This window comes from Lynx canadensis, chromosome A2, assembly GCF_007474595.2.
Source record: "Lynx canadensis isolate LIC74 chromosome A2, mLynCan4.pri.v2, whole genome shotgun sequence".
NCBI classification, from domain to species: domain Eukaryota; kingdom Metazoa; phylum Chordata; class Mammalia; order Carnivora; family Felidae; genus Lynx; species Lynx canadensis.
In genome coordinates this window covers 77,393,468-77,413,455 of record NC_044304.2, presented here as the reverse complement: position 1 = coordinate 77,413,455, position 19,988 = coordinate 77,393,468, and the positions used below count along the sequence as shown (strand labels likewise).

The 19,988-nt window shown below is 37.6% G+C and overlaps 1 long non-coding RNA gene across 2 annotated transcripts in view; it reads right to left on the bottom strand.

Annotated features, from left to right (window-relative positions):
- Positions 1 to 16,972: 16,972 nt before the first annotated feature.
- LOC115508780 overlaps positions 16,973 to 19,988 on the bottom strand; it is a 291,964-nt gene continuing 288,948 nt past the window's right edge. For both annotated transcript variants that reach the window (XR_004343283.1, XR_004343284.1), the window contains one exon: positions 16,973 to 17,529. This is a non-coding gene — a long non-coding RNA (uncharacterized LOC115508780). The remainder of the gene's footprint in view (positions 17,530 to 19,988) is intronic.

The window sequence follows — 19,988 nt, the reverse complement described above, 5'->3', positions numbered from 1 at the left end:
AAATTTGGCAAAAGACACAAACCTACAGATTCAAGAAGTTGAACAAACCTAAACAAGATAAATCCAAAGAATCCACATCAAGACACATCACTGTCAAACTTCTGAAAGACAAAGACAATGAAAACCATCTTGAATATAGTCAGATAAAAATGACACCTTAACTGTAAAAGGAGAAACCATTTGAATGACCAGATTTCTCATCAGAAACCATGGAGACCAGAAGGAAGTGGCTCAACATTTTTCAAGTCATGAAAGAAAAGAACTGCCAATCCAGATTCCTATGCCCAGTGAAAATATCCTTTTACAATAAATACAAAGGCAAGACATCCTCACATGAAGCATAACAAAGGGACGTTTTTGCTAGCAGATCTATTCTACAGTAATGGCTAAAGGAAATTCTCTAACAGAAGAGAACCAATAAAGAAGGAACCTTGGAACAACAGGAAGAATAAAAAACTACAATAAGCAAAAATATGTGTAAATATGATAGACTTTCCTTTTCCTATTGAGTTTCCTAAATTATGTTGGATGGTTGTCATGGACTGAATGTGCTCCTCATAAGTTGAAGCCCTAATCCCCAAGGTGGCCCACCCCCCACCCAGGGTCTCTGAGCAGGTAATAAAGGTTAAAAAAGAGTGAGGTCCTATTCCTGTAGGGCTGGTATCCTTATAAGAGGAAGAGAAACCAGAGCTCTCTTTCTCTCTACCATGTGAAGACACAGAGAGAAAAAGGTTCTCAGTAAATCAGGAAAAGGCTCTCACTAGGGACTGAATCAGATGGGATCTTGATTTTGGACTTCTCAGGCTCCAGAACTGTGAGAAAATAAATTTCTGTTGTTGAAGCCACTCTGCTGTTAGTATTGTGTTATGGCAGGCCAAGCAGACTCATACAATGGTTGAAGTAAAAATTATAACATTTTTAAATGTGGTTCTAAATGTATGTAAAGGAAATATTTAAAACAAATATATTAGAAACAGGGAGGATAAAGAGACATAAAGGGAGGTTAGGTTTCTATACTTCACTGGAACTGATGAAACGACCCCAGTAGAGTGGAATAAGTTGTATATGTATGGCATCATACCTAGAGAAGCCACTAAAAATTGATAGAAAAAGATCTGCTCAAAAACATAGATAAGTTGTGATCACTGCAGCAGCACATATACTAAAATTGGAATGATAGAGGGAAGATTAAGAATGTACAATGGGACCAATTTCTTGCATTATACACAGAAATAAACTCAAAATGGGTTAAAAACATAAATTTGAGGCCTAAAACCACAAAACTCCTAGAAGAAAACATAGGCAGTAATCTCTTTGACATTAACCATAGAAACACTTTTCTAGATATGTGTCCTCAGGCAAGGGAAATACAAGCAAAATTAAACTATTGGGACTACACCAAAATAAAAAGCTTTTGTTTTTGCCCAGCAAAGGAAACCATCAACAGAACAAAAACACAACCCACCAAATGGGAAAAATATTTACAAAGCATATAAGGGGTTAATATCTAAAATATACAAAGGATGTACACAACCCAATACCAAAAAGTAATCTAATTTAAAAATGCACAGAAGCCATGAATAGATAATTTTCCAAAGAAGACATACAATGGCCAGGAGACACATAAAATGAGATATTACCTCATACCTGTCAGAATGTCTAGTGTCAAAAAGGCAAGAAACAAGTGTTGGTGAAGATGTTGGGGGAAAAAAAGGAAGCCTTGTGCACTGTTGGTGGGATTGAAAAATAGTGCAATCACTGTGAAAGACAATATATAGGCTCCTCAAAAAAATGGAAAATAGAAGTATCATACAATCCAGTAATTCCCCTACTAGGTATTTACCCAAAGAAAATAAAACATTAATTTGAAAAGATATATGCACCCCTATGTTTATTTCAGCATTATATACAATAGCCAAGAGATGGAAGGAACACAAGTATCTACCTATAGATGAATGGATAAAGAAATGGTATTTATATTATATTATATTACATTTATCATATTATTATAATTATATTATTTTATTATATATTATATATAATATACTTTTCAAAGATATATTATATATTTTATATAATATATACCATTTCTTTATCCATTCATCTATACACACACAATGGAATATTACTCAGCCATAAAAAAAGAATGAGATCTTGCTATTTGCAACATGGATGGATCTAGAAGGTGTAATGCTAACTGAAATAGGTCAGACAGAGAGAGACAAATGCCATATGATTTCATTCATATGTGGACTTTAAAAAAACAAAGCAAACAAACAGAAAAAAGAGATAAACAAAAAACTTAGACTCTCAAATATAGAGAGCTGGTGGTTGCCAAAAGGAAGGCGGGTGGGGGAAAAGTAAAATAGGTGAAGGGGAGTAAGAGTACACTTATGCTGAATGAACACTAACATACAGAATTGTTGAATAGTTGTATTGTACAACTGAAACTGATATAACACTGCATGTTCATTATACTTTAATTAAAAAATAAATAAATTTTTTAAATTATAGATGAATCAAAATAGAATTCTAAAAAAATGTTTAAAGAAGCCAGAGGGGGGCGCCTGGGTGGCGCAGTCAGTTAAGCGTCTGACTTCAGCCAGGTCACGATCTCGCGGTCCGGGAGTTCGAGGCCCGCGTCAGGCTCTGGGCTGATGGCTCAGAGCCTGGAGCCTGTTTCTGATTCTGTGTCTCCCTCTCTCTCTGCCCCTCCCCCGTTCATGCTCTGTCTCTCTCTGTCCCAAAAATAAATAAACGTTGAAAAAATAAAGAAAGAAAGAAAGAAAGAAAGAAAGAAAGAAAGAAAGAAGCCAGAGGAAGGCAAGAAAGGCAAATAAAGAAATGAAAAATAGAGAATAGGCAGAAATCAAAATAAGAAGAGAAATCTACAACATAGCATTGTATATTAACATTTATTGATGAATGATTGATTACACTAGAAATTGTCCAAATGGAAAATGGACCAAGAAACTGGTCAGACTTGAAAATAGCCAGGCCTGAAATTAACCAAAATTCTTTGTTCCTCAGGTCTAGTAAAACGATTTCTCTTATGCTTAATTAAAGTCTACTTTCAATTTCTTTTTACCCATTGTCGGTCTTCTAGAGCTTCATAGAACCTATCTCAAAAAGTAAATTTTAGATTATCAAAACTTCAAATTAAGGAACTTCTTCATACTGTTAACTCATATTAAATTTAAAGTCAAATAAAAATCTTAAATCTTTGTCTCACATGAACTTCTCCAAATTTATATATGCTTTGTACTGTACTGGGAAGACTTTTACACTTATCCTTATTAAATTTCATTTTGTTAGTTTCACTCTAATATTCCTGATTGTGACACTTTGGGATCTGGATTCTGTTATGTCCAATTTTGATTAATCCTTTTAAAAAATTAAACAAGTGTCCTTCCACCTTAACAAAGTCATCAATTAGCACAGCTCAATGAGAAAAGCCTATGTCATATAAAAATGACATTTTTACATATAAAAATAATATTTTTACATATAAAATATAAAATTAAAAATTTTTATAAAATTTTTATAAAATTTTTACATATAAAATTTTTACATATAAAATTTTTACATATAAAAATAATCAGCGAGTTAGGGACTATTAGTAACAGATTGGAAAAATATTAACATTTAGAATCATAAATGTGGAAAAAGAGAACTGAGTATTAAAATGAATACTAGGTGAGGGATGCCTGGATGGCTCAGTCAGTTGGGTGTCTGACTCGATTCTTAATTTCAACTCAGATCATGACCCCAGGGTTGTGGGATCAAGCCCCATGTCGGTTAAAATCTTGGCACAGAGCCTGCTTAAGATTCTCTCTCTCTCTCTCTCTCTCTCTCTCTCTCTCTCTCCCCCTCTTCTCCGCTCATGGTCTATCTCTCTAAAATAAAAAGAATAAAAAAAATTTTTTTAACAAACAGATGAAAAGAGTCAACAAATTAGTCCCATAAATTTAAAAACAATATTGCTTCTTAGACACATAAATAGGTTGCATGAAGCCCAGTAAAGGTAATTGTTCAGTTCAAGGTTAAAATGATAAAGCTGGATCCTGAACCAAAATTTTCTGATTCAAAGACTAGTATTCTTTTCCATACTGTTTCTCCCTGCTCATAGTAAAAACAATCAATTATTTTGAAGCAAATCTTTTAGTATCTAAGATAGAATCTTCTTTGGCTATCTTTATAACTTTTGCCTTCCTGTTCTCATTTGATTCTAATTTTAGCCTTTAGTGACATGAATAAGCTAGATAACCCTTTAAGACAACATCAATGTTCAAAATCTTTGAACAAAAGGGATAGAAAATAAATTACTTTTCAAAGATGAGAACACATAGAAAGTAAAACATTATGAGCCAGTGGTTTCGACTAGTTGGGGCAACAAGCCCATGCAGCTGATGCAGTGGCCCAAGGTCCATGGCCAAGGGCCCCTAACAACTGTATCCAGTATGGGAGGTGCCAGACTGAGTGAACACAGAAGGCTCCTCAACTGGGACAAGAGCTTCTATAGCAATGGCTTCATTTGGCAGTGGCTGCCACATCCAGCCTGTGCACTGGAAAATTCTCAGGGAATAAAATGTTTTTACGACTAGGAAAAAGGAAAGAAAGGGAGAAATTAGATTGATACTAGTTTGTAGGCCTTTGAGAGCTACCAAAGAACCCTAGGCTATAAGCTCAAGCCTGTGCTGCCTTAGACACTATTTGCCTGCCATTCAGTGGTGAATTAAAACAAAACCAAGAATAACCACTTAGCCCTCTTATAGCCTCTCCCCTCTAAACCTACCCCACACAAGAACTAGTCCCTGGCTAGAAAAACTCACCTCCTCTGTTGGAGGAGCTTTTTATTAGCCATGCACAGAGGGCAGTCCACACTAGAATTTGCTTAGAAGATTATTCTTACTACTTCACCATTATAATCATCATTTTATCCAATTCAACCCAACCTCTAAGGATATGACACACTACTTGTTTTTTCTGCTTTGTACTCTAGAGAGGGAAACTAGGATGGTTGAACTTCTTGTAGCCATCTTGCAACTGTGAGGCAAAATCATGGGGATGAAATGCAAGTGGAGGATGGTGGGAAGGGCTAGAGTCTAGATTCTCAAGGGCATTGTTGATAATCAAGTCAACCCTGAGACTGCCCACCTCCAGATATCTAGTTAAATATCAGTAAATGTCCTTGTGACTTCAACTACTATGTGAAGCCAAAGACATCCTGATACAGACCACCTGGTTATTGTGACATGCGTTCCATCCCCCATCCCCACAGATGTCAAACTGATAGTAATCAGAGGGGAGGTGGGGGGGGTGGTGAAACAGGTGATAGGGATTAAGGACTGCACTTGTGGCGAGCACTGTGTGTTGTATGGAATTGTTGAATCACTATATTGTACACCTGAAACTAATATAACACTGCATGTCAACTAACTGGAATTTAAATAAAAACTTTTCAAAAAAGAGAAACAAAACAAGACGAAATATGTGGAAATTTCCCTGTCAAGAAATTCCCCTACATTAAGGTAGACACTCATAGTAAATAATCACTGTCTCAAGCAATACATGATTAATCCAGGAAATATGTTAGACAAGAAAATGCCAGAAAGACCACAGGGCTATGTCATGTGTAAAATATTCCATTTAAGTTACTTAACTCTGAATTTTAGAGATTTGTAGCAAGATTTACTGGAACAGCTTTCCCCAAATTGTGTCCAGGAAGACACTGTCACCATCCCATCAACCCTTTCCCACTCTTTGTCTAGCAACTAGGCTATAACTCAGTGACCCTTCCTTTCTGCACAGGTGAAAGAGATCCAGGGTCCTCCCCTACATGTTTTTTTTCTAGATTCTACCACATTGCCCCCACCAATAACTTTTCATACTCAGTAAGATGTATTTTATATGGTAGTGAATTTTAATATAAAATGCATTTATTTTGAAGACAATATTACAGTAACATTGATTTTAACTTTTTAAAAAAATTTACTCAATAATATCAATATTCAATTATCTCTTTTCATGTTTCCTTAGTTCTGCTCCATTTCCTTAGTTCTGCTCATACAGCTTTTCCACTTACCATCCAATTATTTCTCCACATTTTTACACATTTAATACTTAATGCTTCCAGTTCTTCATCACAATGTATTTCTTTCACCAGGATGTTAAAATACAATATTTGTAGGGTATTTAGGACATGAGGATAATGTTTTCAATTTTTTAGGATTATAAAGTATGTTCATATGCACCTCTTCAACATTTTTCTTCTTTCATTACTTCCCTAGGATAAAAATCCTGGGTCAAGAAGTAAGAAAAAATTTCACACTCCTTAATACATATCACTATAGTGATTGCTTTTTTATTTATTTTGAGAGAGAGACAGGGAGCGTGAGAGGGGAAAGGGCAGAGAGAAAGGAAGAGAGAGAATCCCAAGCAGGCTCCATGCTATCAGTGCAGAGCTGACACAGGGCTGTATCTCATGAACCATTAGATTATGACCTGAGCCAAAATCAAGAGTCGGACACTTAACTGACTGAGCCACCCAGGCATCCCATCATATTGATTTCTAAGAAGATCATACCGACTCATAATACTTCAGCAACAGAGGAGTACGGTTTTATCCAGCCTTGGTAGCACTACATGTTTTATATATTTTGAGCATTTTGGCCTATAATTAATTATTAATTATTTAATTTGTATTTCTTTTATTACTAGTAAGAGGAATATTTTATATTTCTTAACTTCTATTTATTGTTATTCTATTTTTCTCTTTGTGATCTTTTACAATTATTATTTATTGTGGTCTCTTGGTGGTAAACATTTAAAAGAAAATAATTGGTCTATTATGCTGTTAAATATTAACTCTTTTATTACATATCATTGTATGTATTCCACAGTTTTTAAAATTTTCACTGAAATTTAGAATTAAGGTCTACAGAGGTAATATTTTCTTTAGAGATTAGTTTTTTATTATTACACCTATATAGGCATATACCTTGCTTTAAAGTTTCTGTTTAGGTAGTGAACAAGCAATTTCCTACACTCTGGCTTTTACTGTTTTCAACATTTTAATCTGTGATTTCAGTAAGATGATAGGTGGCAGGCTTATCAGACAGAGATCCATGAAGTGATAGGACAACTAACACCTCCTTCTGAACTATGTGAAACAATGAACCAGTTCTAAAACATGTAATTTCATAGAAATAAGTATAAAGTTTAAACCTGGGGTCTAACAACTCAACTGTAGAAATAGAACATAAAGGAACTATTTCTTAACAGCAGCACATGTTTTTTTTTTTGTTTGTTTTTTTAATTTTTTTTTTCAACGTTTATTTATTTTTGGGACAGAGAGAGACAGAGCATGAACGGGGGAGGGCCAGAGAGAGAGGGAGACACAGAATCAGAAACAGGCTCCAGGCTCTGAGCCATCAGCCCAGAGCCCGACGCGGGGCTCGAACTCCCGGACCGCGAGATCGTGACCTGGCTGAAGTCAGACGCTTAACCGACTGCGCCACCCAGGCGCCCCAACAGCAGCACGTGTTTAAAGGAACTAAGGGTTCAGTTGGCAGCAAGCTTACTATGAGTCCACAGTAGACATTTACTGCCCAAGACCTTATCTGATCCTACAATTAACCAACAAATAATCACTTTGCTCTGTACTCCTTAGACCATTCCTGGAGTATTGTGTTTGGTTCTGGGACTTTGGTACACTGAGCCTATTTCCCAGAAGAATGATAAAGGAAGATGAAGTGACTCAACACTAGGTCATGGAAAGAATGGGAAGTTGGCTTGGGATATTTTGGCTGATGACTAGAAGTCTCATGTAGGAGGTTATTACTGACCTGCAAATATTTTAATGTTTCCATGTCCTCTGAGGATCTAATTAGGGAAGAAACTAGCCATGGAGCCATCGTCTGATTAGAGAAAAGCATCCCCACTAGACAGATGAATTAGAGAAAAGTGCCCTCTTCTCTGGACAAACATAGTGTCACACTTTGGTACAGAGAATGGCAAAGGGAGTGTGGCTACATTTCAGTCCCCATGTGTTACCTTGGTCACTCAATTTGTGTCCAGATTATTTAATTTTATACAGTGGCCCTAGTGCTAAAGAAGGGTCAGTAAATTATGGTCATGGACCAAATCCAGACTGTTGCCTGTTTTGGTAAATAAAATTTTGTTGAGGGGCTCCTGGGTGGCTCAGTCGGTTGAGCGTCCGACTTCGGCTCAGGTCACGATCTCGCGGTCTGTGAGTTCGAGCCCCGCGTTGGGCTCTGTGCTGACAGCTCAGAGCCTGGAGCTTGCTTGCGATATCTGTGTCTCCCTCTCTCTCTGCCCCTCCTCCGCTCATGCTCTGTTTCTCTCTCTCTCTGTCAAAAATAAACATTCAAAAAAAATTTTTGTTGAAGACAGCCACACTCATGTGTATTGTCTATGTCTGCTTTCCCACTACAATGGCAGAGCTGAGTTGTGGCAAAGCACTATAAGGTCTGCAAAGCCTAAAATATTTACTGTCTAGCTCTTTACAGAAAAAGTTTACCAACTCCTGCTCTATAATGCTTTCTAATTTTCTTCTCTTCACAAATACCAGAATTTGTGGTGGCCACTAGGGACTTCAAGGGTGAGTGCTTATTTTTAAGAAGATTTTGGAAGAAAAATTGTTGAATCTTCCTGATTATTATGCTATTTGATCATCCTTCAATGAAATGTTGTTCTTAAAGTATGTATGTGTTAGATGCTTCCACTTGTGAATAACTGAAATTCACTTGGCTTTAAGCAGGAGGAGGTTATTGGAAGGGTAGCTTGATATCCATGAGAATCTAATGGCGGAGGTATGGCTGGGTCTCAGATAAGGACCAGAAGCATGGACTGAGCCTTGTAAGTCCTTGATCCCCATTTCCTATATATCTCTGCTTCCCTCTGTGTACCCAATTTCTTTCACTTCTAATAATTTTTTATATGAAATTTATTGTCAAATTAGTTTCCATACAACACCCAGTGCTCATCCCAAAAGATGCCCTCGTCAATACCCATCACCTACCCTACCCTCCCTCCCACCCCCCATCAACCCTCAGTTTGCTCTCAGTTTTTAACAGTCTCTTATGCTTTGACTCTCTCCCACTCTAACCTCTTTTTTTTCCTTCCCCTCTCCCATGGGTTTCTGTTAAGTTTCTCAGGATCCACATAAGAGTGAAAACATATGGTATCTGTCTTTCTCTGTATGGCTTATTTCACTTAGCATCACACTCTCCAGTTCCATCCACGTTGCTACAAAGGGCCATATTTCATTCTTTCTCATTGCCACATAGTACTCCATTGTGTATATAAACCACAATTTCTTTATCCATTCATCAGTTGATGGACATTTAGGCTCTTTCCATAATTTGGCTATTGTTGAGAGTGCTGCTATAAACATTGGGGTACAAGTGCCCCTATGCATCAGTACTCCTGTATCCCTGGGGTAAATTCCTACACTTTTAATAATTTTTTAAATGTTTATTTATTTATTTTTGAGAGAGAGCAAGAGCATGAGCAGGGTAGGGGCAGAGAGAGAGAGAGAGAGAGAGAGAGAGAGAGAGAGAGAGAGAATCCCAATCAGGCTCTGTACTGTTAGGGCAGAGCCCAACGCAGGGCTTGAAGTCACGAACCATGAGATCATGACGTGACCTGAAATCAAGAGTCAGATGCTTAACTGACTGAGCCACTCAGGTGCCCACTTTTAGTGATTTTTTAATCAAATGTGTACTTACAAATTTTAAAACTCTTTGTTGTATAAGACCAATGAAGAGCAGTCCCTGCCCTGCTGTTTCTCACTACTTGATTGTCATTTCCCAGAAGCAACCCAGAAGGAATGTTTCTGGCATTCCTTCCACCCATGTTTCTAAATAATGTGCCTATACTGCCATTTCTTGATTCTTTGAGTTTTAAATATTATTTATGTACTTTTTACTATGGAAATGAGGATTCTCCTTCCCTCTACCTCCTAAGATATTTATATCACATATTTTTGCTAATCTTTAGGTATCTGATGTTTACATTGCCATGACTATGTAAATAAAGCAAACTTGCTAACAGTAAACCCTTCCAAAAATGGAAGAAATAATCTTGTGAGCTTACTGAGGTCTTAAAAACTGTATCAGAAATAAACGTTGAAAAAAAAATTTAAAATTAAAAAAAAAAAAAACAAAACTGTATCAGGAATCAGATATTTTCTTATCTTTATATCTCCAGTACCTTCTACAATGCCAGTATATGTGACATAATCTTTAGATGAGAATGTATATTGTGAAAGAATTTGGCATTTAATATTTCCCAAAAAAGCATCAAAGTAGTTATTGTGGGGATAAAGATCATGTGTTCACTGGATTAGCACTTTTATTTTCCTTCAAGAATTTTTCCTTGCATTCACAGCTTGGCTGCCTGGTGCAAGAGGCCTAGCTATTGACCCATCTTGACATTGGACATTGCTTCCTCACTAAGCTTAATCATTTCTAGCTTTTGATTGAAAGTGAAAGACCTGGGACTCTTCCTTTCACGTACTAAGAGGCCACTGCAAGGTTATTAACTGGCTTAATTTCAATACTGTTGTGTCTCAGGGAATGAGGGACCCGAAAAGAGGGAGAGAGACTGGGGAATAGCCCATCAGTGGAGCAGTCAGACACGCTCAACATTTATTAAGCTCACCATCTTATATGGGTGCAGATCATGGCACCCCAAAACAATTACAGTAGTAACATCAAAGATCACTGATCACAGATCACCATAACATAATAATGAAAAAGTTTGAAATATTTCCGTAAGTACCAAAATGTGACACAGAGACACCAAGTGAGCAAGTGCTATTGGAAATATGGCACAGATTGACTTGTTTCACACAAGGTTGCCACAAACCTTCAATTTGTGGGGGAGAAAACCCACAAAAAATGCAATATTTGCAAAGCACAACATAACAAAGCACAGTAAAGCAAAGTATGGCTGAAGAGAGTAGTAGGTAAGAGAAAGAGAACCATAACCCTTTCAGTGTTTCCAGCTTCCAAAGGGCATCCTGATGTCTTTAATGTGATGTCCTGGACCTAGCACACACATTTCACAGTGTAAGGATATGTTGGTTCAGTAACAAGGATTGAGATGAAGTCAGGTTTAGATTTAGATATTTTTATTTCTATCTATTGGGATACCATACATCTATTAAAAAATGCATGAATATTTGTTACAAAAAAGCTTACTAATGTTCAGACAGAACTAGGGGCAGAGCAGGAAATGGGTTTCTGTGTAGAACCAGATAAAATTGCATGTAACTGAGAGTCATACAAAAGTCAAGGCCTTTATTTAACTTTCAAGACTATCAACTTGACCTACAGTTGACCTTTATGATCATTATTATTACTGGGATTTTATGTTATAATTATTCACTTTATTTTATAATAACGATGAATCTTTCATTCACCTGAAATGACATTGATTTCATGTATCAATTTCTCTCTTGGTATAAAGTGGGGGAGGAGGAAAGGGTGCTATCTTTTGTTAAGCAGAGTGCTAGCTTCCAAGTGGGATGCTTTATCATATTGATTTAAGTAAGGGTTCCATGAGAACCAAGAAAAAAAACAATCAGAAACTTTATCTACTTTGAGCTATAGAGTTGGTCTTCAGTGAAAGGACATGGACTTTCCCAAAAAGATTTTCCCAAAGATGAATTCCTGTTTTGATATAGGAATGGTAGCTTTTGGTCAGGGGTTCCAAATCCACAGAAACACTTCATTAAAACTTGCACAGAATTTTAATAAGTATGAAAACTTTAAAAAAATTATGGATCTCTGCCTATTCTTGAAAAATTGTTACTTCTGTCATCACTGGATCCTCAATCAACATGGTCACAAGGGCTGGACCTGAACAGGTTTTGTAACCTGTGTGTCCTCAGTAATATTTAAATTTACAATCCTTGAACTCTGAAATCTCAAGATTATCAAAGCTCCTGCCCTTAATACTGGTACTATTTCACCCCCTCCCTTCACTATTTATCATATCTTGGATAGCATTAGGGGAGTGAAGTTACATCTTGGTGCTTTGAGGAGAGCTTTTACATGGTCCAATGGATATAGCTTTGTCATGATGATGTTTAGCAATTCATATTTTTTATTCTATCTTCTTGAAACTGGTCTTCTGTTTTTGTTTATTTGCTTATTTGCAAAATTTTTGGACTATATTTATGAAGCCAAAGTTCCTATGGGCCATTGATTCATTAAAAGGTAGGCCAGAAAACACGGAAAAAATATTCTTTTGATAGAATACCAATGGGGAAGATATTAAGTAAATGATTGATTAATGTTAGAAAAAGTGGTACCATATTACAGTAGTACCATATTACAAGACACCATTTCCCTGAATTCCCTGAGGATCTTTCTAAATCACTAAAGACACCTCACTTTGAAAACCAGAAACTACAATTCAGAGTCACCTCAATAATAGTGTGTCACTGCCTCTTGCCCACCCTGAAGTCAGGATATCTACAGTGAACAATCTGAAGACTAATAGGTAGAAGTTATACTTCAATGTATTTTAAATGCCACAGAGAAAACTAAGAATTAGTTCCATCTGAAATAGGTAGAATTATAGTTTAAAAAAAGAATTTTCTTGTTTTGTCAAGACTATTAGCACCGCTCTTTATGTAACTTTAAAAAAAATTAACATTTATTTTTGAGAGACAGAGAGACAGAACAGGAGTTGGGAAGGGGCAGAGAGAGAGAGGGACACACAGAATTCAAAGCAGGCTCCAGGCTCTGAGCTGTCAGCACAGAGCCAGATGCAGGGCTTGAACCCACAAACTGTGAGATCATGACCTGAGCTGAAGTCGACACTTAACCAACAGAGCCATCCAGGCACCCCTCTGTAACTTGTTAATCCATATCTGAATGTTAGTAGTTATTTTATAGTTGCTTACAGTTTCTTTTCTTCAAAAGTCTTGAAGACACAAATTAAGTCCAACTTCCTTTGAATCCCCAGCTTTTAACAGAGTACTTAGGTGTTCAGTAAATATTTGATGAATGGATAAATATATCAATTCACTAATTATACAACAGAAGACTTTTGGGGTAATTACTATTCAAATTTTAAAACTTGGGTTCTAAAACAATTAAATGTTTGGTCTCTTCTTTAGTTTCAAGTCTGTGTGTATGTGTATGTTTTCCTTACTATCTTCCTTTTACTTGTATCTTCTAAAGATGTTTATGTAGCTGATGTCATCCCACAGAAGACTGGATCTTAGGCTTGACAAAATGCCCAGCTAGGCCCATAAGCTTAAAGAAGTTACAGTTTATTTCAGTAAGCATAAAATGTAGATTCTTGGGGCACCTAGGTTGCTCAGTCGTTTAAGTGTCCGACTTTGGCTCAGGTCATAATCTCACAGTTTGTGGGTTTGAGCCCTGCATGGGGCTCTGTGCTGACAGCTCAGAGCTTGGAGCTTGCTTTGAATTCTCTCCCTCCCTCTTGCTCCCTCTCCTCCTCCTTCTCCTCCTTCTCTCTCTCTCCCTCTCTCTCTCTCTCAAAAATAAACATTTAAAAAACTTATTTATTTTTTATTTTTTTAATATATGAAATTTATTATCAAACTGGTTTCCATACAACACCCAGTGCTCATCCCAAAAGATGCCCTCTTCAATGCCCATCACCTACCCTACCCTCCCTCCCACCCCCCATCAACCCTCAGTTTGTTCTCAGTTTTTAACAGTCTCTTATGCTTTGGCTCTCTCCCACTCTAACCTCTTTTTTTTTCTTCCCCTCCCCCATGGGTTTCTGTTAAGTTTCTCAGGATCCACATAAGAGTGAAAACATATGGTATCTGTCTTTCTCTGTATGGCTTATTTCACTTAGCATCACACTCTCCAGTTCCATCCACGTTGCTACAAAGGGCCATATTTCATTCTTTTTCATTGCCACGTAGTACTCCATTGAGTATATAAACCACAATTTCTTTATCCATTCATCAGTTGATGGACATTTAGGCTCTTTCCATAATTTGGCTATTGTTGAGAGTGCTGCTATAAACATTGGGGTACAAGTGCCCCTATGCATCAGTACTCCTGTATCCCTTGGGTAAATTCCTAGCAGTGCTACTGCTGGGTCATAGGGTAGGTCTATTTTTAATTTTTTGAGGAACCTCCACACTGTTTTCCAGAGTGGCTGCACCAGTTTGCATTCCCACCAACAGTGCAAGAGGGTTCCCGTTTCTCCACATCCTCTCCAGCATCTATAGTCTCCTGATTTGTTCATTTTGGCCACTCTGACTGGCGTGAGGTGATATCTGAGTGTGGTTTTGATTTATATTTCCCTGATGAGGAGCGATGTTGAGCATCTTTTCATGTGCCTGTTGGCCATCTGGATGTCTTCTTTAGAGAAGTGTCTATTCATGTTTTCTGCCCATTTCTTCACTGGGTTATTTGTTTTTCGGGTGTGGAGTTTGGTGAGCTCTTTATAGATTTCAGATACTAGCCCTTTGTCTGATATGTCATTTGCAAATATCTTTTCCCATTCCGTTGGTTGCCTTTTAGTTTTGTTGGTTGTTTCCTTTGCTGTGCAGAAGCTTTTTATCTTCATGAGGTCCCAATAGTTCATTTTTGCTTTTAATTCCCTTGCCTTTGGGGATGTGTCAAGTAAGAAATTGCTGCGGCTGAAGTCAGACAGGTTTTTCCCTGCTTTCTCCTCTAGGGTTTTGATGGTTTCCTGTCTCACATTCAAGTCCTTTATCCATTTTGAGTTTGTTTTTGTGAATGGTGTAAGAAAGTGGTCTAGTTTCATCCTTCTGCATGTTGCTGTCCAGTTCTCCCAGCACCATTTGTTAAAGAGATTGTCTTTTTTCTGTTGGATATTCTTTCCTGCTTTGTCAAAGATGAGTTGGCCATACGTTTGTGGGTCTAATTCTGGGGTTTCTATTCTATTCCATTAGCCTATGTGTCTGTTTTTGTGCCAATACCATGCTGTCTTGATGATGACAGCTTTGTAGTAGAGGCTAAAGTCTAGGATTGTGATTCCACCTGCTTTGGTCTTCTTCAAAATTACTTTGGCTATTCGGGGCCTTTTGTGGTTCCATATGAATTTTAGGATTGCTTGTCCTAGCTTCGAGAAGAATGCTGGTGCAATTTTGATTGGGATTGCATTGAATGTGTCGATTGCTTTGGGTAGTATTGACCTTTTAACAATATTTATTCTTCTAACCCATGAGCACGGAATGTTTTCCCATTTCTTTATATCTTCTTCAATTTCCTTCATAAGCTTTCTATAGTTTTCAGCATACAGATCTTTTACATCTTTGGTTAGATTTATTCCTAGGTATTTTATGCTTCTTGGTGCAATTATGAATGGGATCAGTTTCTTTATTTGTCTTTCTGTGGCTTCATTGTTAGTGTATAAGAATGCAACTGATTTCTGTACATTGATTTTGTATCCTGCGACTTTGCTGAATTCATGTATCAGTTCTCGCAGACTTTTGGTGGAGTCTATCGGATTTTCCATGCACAATATCATGTCATCTGCAAAAAGTGAAAGCTTAACTTCATCTTTGCCAATTTGGATGCCTTTGATTTCCTTTTGTTGTCTGATTGCTGATGCTAGAACTTCCAGCACTATGTTAAACAACAGCGGTGAGAGTGGACATCCTTGTTGTGTTCCTGATCTCAGGGAAAAAGCTCTTTTTCCCCATGGAGGATGATGTTAGCTGTGGGCTTTTCATAAATGGCTTTTATGATGTTTAAGTATGTTCCTTCTATCCCGACTTTCTCGAAGGTTTTTGTTAAGAAAGGATGCTGAATTTTGTCAAATGCTTTTTCTGCATCGATTGACAGGATCATATGGTTCTTATCTTTTCTTTTATTAATGTGATATATCACGTTGATTGATTTGCGAATGTTGAACCAGCCCTGCATCCCAGGAATGAATCCCACTTGATCATGGTGAATAATTCTTTTTATATGCTGTTGAAGTCAATTTGCTAGTATCTTATTGACAATTTTTGCATCCATATTCATCAGGGATATCGGCCTAACATTAAAAAAATTTAAAGTAAGGTAGCTTCTCAGTCAAGAACACCGCAATTTCAGTATGGTTTCCTGAGTCTTACAGTGGGAGATTTTGGTTGATGGCAATACCAATTTGTTTGACTCAGGTAAGGTCCTACCAAGTGCAGGAAACACTGAGTGGAAGCTCTTCTACCCTCTAATCATGTCACTCAAAAACTTGAGAATAATTACCTTAAATGATTTGTGGAAATAAAAAGCTGCTTTTCACAAGCCAGATCACCTGGATTTCCCATTCAGATGGCTGACACTATTTCTTGTGTGCCACCAGTACCTTTCTGCTACATTGTCCACCTGTTAGACAATAGTGACCGGGAATGAAATACTCTAGGTGCATATGTGACAGTGACCACTCTGTGGGCATGCTCCCATAATCAGATTAGTGGTTCCTTCTCTTAGTATTCAATAGAATAACCTGAAGAACTTGCTGGACATATATTCCCAGACTCCACTCCTATATATTTTAATTCAGTAACACCAAGATGAAGCCAGTTAACCTCTGATTACAACAAGCACCTCAAGTGATTCTGATGAATCAGCATGGAGCCTGATGTAGGGCTCAATCCCATGACCATGGGATTATGACTTGAGGTGAAATCAAGAGTCAGATGCTCAACTGACTGAGCCACCCAGGCATTCCTGTTATGCGCCTCTTCAATGGCAGCAATCCACTGGCCATCTTTCACTCCTACCTCCCAGATCTCCATACATCCTTTATGAATCTTTTTCTCATTGTAACTCATTTTTCTATATCAGCACAGACATAGAGCTATTTTCTTACTGTTTTGAAATGTCTTTTATATGCTTTACTCAAGGCCAGCAGTTTTTATGATATGTCCCATGGAAATTCAGCATTGTATGAAGCTTTTCTAAGGGATTTAAAATTATTCATAGGAAAAGAAATGTTTTCCTTTGAAGTATACTTTATTTGGAGACATACAAAATATGCACAATTTCTACCACCTTGAAAAGGGCAAACAGAAAGCTGTTAGACTAGTTGACAACTTTATAATGTATTTATGAATGTCTGCTTAGTTAAAAAAATACTTAAAAACCTGTGATCAGGGTTTTCCTATACAAAACTTCCAAGAAAATTCACAGGTGACAAAAGAGCAAGTCAGATTATATTCTAGGTTCACTGCACACCAGACAGGCTTCCCATAAATCTTCAATTGCTTTGTAGCCATATGCACTCTCCAATCAGAGACAGACTCTAATCTTATTAGAATTAGGGGTTCAGCCCTCATTTGTAATATTTGAAGTATGAGAATTAAAGGCAGAGTAGAGTTTCCAGGAGCCTATATTTTCATTAAATCAAATTCTTCCATGCTTCTGTGCTTCCTGTCTTCAAATGCTTTTCATTCTTTTGTGAGGGTCTGGTCCATTAAGATGTCTGAAATGCGCATCCTTTGGGTGTGCTTAAGTAAAAGCCCTGCATGGCTGGCCTTCCAGAGTCCATCCCCTGTGAATGAAGTTGAATGCACTTGAATGAACAACAATGTATGAATATCTTAAAAAAAAAAAACAAACAAAAAACAAAAAACAGTACTGGTGATGGAGTTCAGCTCCATTCCAAGCACTAAACCCTTCCAGATGCAATGGAGCAATCTCCACCAAGTCAATTGGGAAAGCAAATGCAAACCATCCAGCTTTATTTAAACAGCCAGAGAAGGAGAAGAATAAATGCATGGTTATGATGAGGCTTTAGTGGGCCTTTAAGAACAAGTCATGCTAAATCAGCAATTATTTATTGAGCACATTCCATATGCAAGACTATTAATGCAAAATTTATATTACTATAGGACTCAGAAAGCTATTCCATTCACAGACATACCCCAACCCCCAGGCATATCTGTAGAGGGCTTGAAAAGAGATTTGTCTGGTCCAGTGTGAGATGGTCCCATTGGACCCTGCCCAACCCCAAACCACTTTAAGAGTCCTATGAGAACAGTTGGCCAAAGGATAAATACTGGGTGGGAATCAGGAAGTTTTCTGTGAGAGGTGGGGTCCAAAACATCAGATGGTTGAACTAGATTCGTGTTTTTCAAATTGTAGTTTATGAAATTATTAGTGAGTCCTAACCCAACACATTTTTTTTTAAATTTTTTTTTTTCAACATTTATTTATTTTTGGGACAGAGAGAGACAGAGCATGAACGGGGGAGGGGCAGAGAGAGAGGGAGACACAGAATCGGAAACAGGCTCCAGGCTCTGAGCCATCAGCCCAGAGCCCGACGCGGGGCTCGAACTCACGGACCGCGAGATTGTGACCTGGCTGAAATCGGACGCTTAACCGACTGCGCCACCCAGGCGCCCCCCAACACATTTTTAAATATAAAATAGAGAAGAAAAGAAAGTTATCACTTTTTCTTTTTTTTAGTTAGTTTATTTATTATTTTAGTGATCTCTATACCCAACATGGGGCTCAAGCTCACAACCCTGAGAATCAAGAGTTGCATGCTCTTCCAACTGGGACAGCCAGGTACCCTTCCATCCACTCATAAGTCCTGCCAGTTCTCCCAATTCAGACACCATTAACCTCCTTTTCCAGCCACTCCCTCTTGTTGTCCTCTAGCCTATTACAAACAGTAAGTCTAAGCACTTCCATGAAATATATTAGTTGTGTGGGAGGAGAGGGTAGGTGTGTGTGTGTGTGTGTGTGTGTGTGTGTGCGCGCGCAAGCCCTAGGTTTCATGCAAATACATTCTGATGGTGGGTAATGGTCCAAAAAGTTTGAAAGCTACTCAACAAATATCTACTAAAACCTTTTCCAACACTGAGATCCTGCAGTTCTCAAATTTTCTAATTTCTACATGATTTTTAAATTACTTTGTATCAGTTATACTTGTATATAGTTTTAAAACTCAAATAATTCTACAAAATTTTTTTAAAAATCCAAACTCGGGGTGACTGGGTGGCTCAGTCAGTCAACCATCCGACTTCGGCTCAGGTCATGATCTCAAAGTTTGTGAGTTCAAGCCCCACATCAGGCTCCATGCTGACAGCTCAGAGCCTGGAGCCTGCTTCAGATTCTGTGTCGCCCTTGCTCTCTGCCCCTCCCCCTGCTCATGCTCTGTCTTTGTCTCTCAATAATAAATAAACATAAAAAAAAAATCCAAACTCCAAATTTTACCTCTTCCTTTCCCAGTTTCCATTCCCTAAGTAATAAATGTTTACATTAATTTAGACATGAGAGGTCACTTTTCTATTTACAGCTGTTATTCTGGTTGCTAGCTCCATATTTCTAAATAGTATGCTTATACTGTTTGACTTTTTTCATCTTAAACATTATCTATTAATTTTTCCCACTGAAAGATGGGTATTTAGCTTCCTTACACCACACACACGCACGTACTTCCTCCCCCAAAATCTAATTCCATTAGTATTATGATTATGTTTAACTCAATTGTCACTATATTATATGACTAAATGACTATTATTTATATTTCTATATGACTATTATTTCTAGCTGAAAATACAGAGTAATGTGGTTATATATCTTTGCTTGCTTATTTTTTGTTGTCCCTGGAGTTATTCATAGTTTCTTTATTTCTTTAGTTTCTATATACATCTATCTCTTATTCATATACAGACTTTCAACAAAACTATAAATACTCTCTCAAAACTGTTAAACACATCTGGCAAAATGTCAGTTTCATTACTTCTTCGGGACTTCCCTCTTGGTATCCTCAACCCTCATGTGCCATACCGAATCAGTTTTTTTCCTGACCTGCTTGTCTGCTGTCATCCTGGATTCTGTCTTTACTGCCAGCCTGGGAAATCCCTGCATCTCTCTCCTGTGTTGGATCTTTTTGGATTTCTGGATCCTATGTCATCATCTTTCTTGGCTTACTCCCTCATTTAGTGGAATACCTCCTCTAGTAGCTTCTTGGGGGGGTGGGGAGGGAAGATGCATGTACAT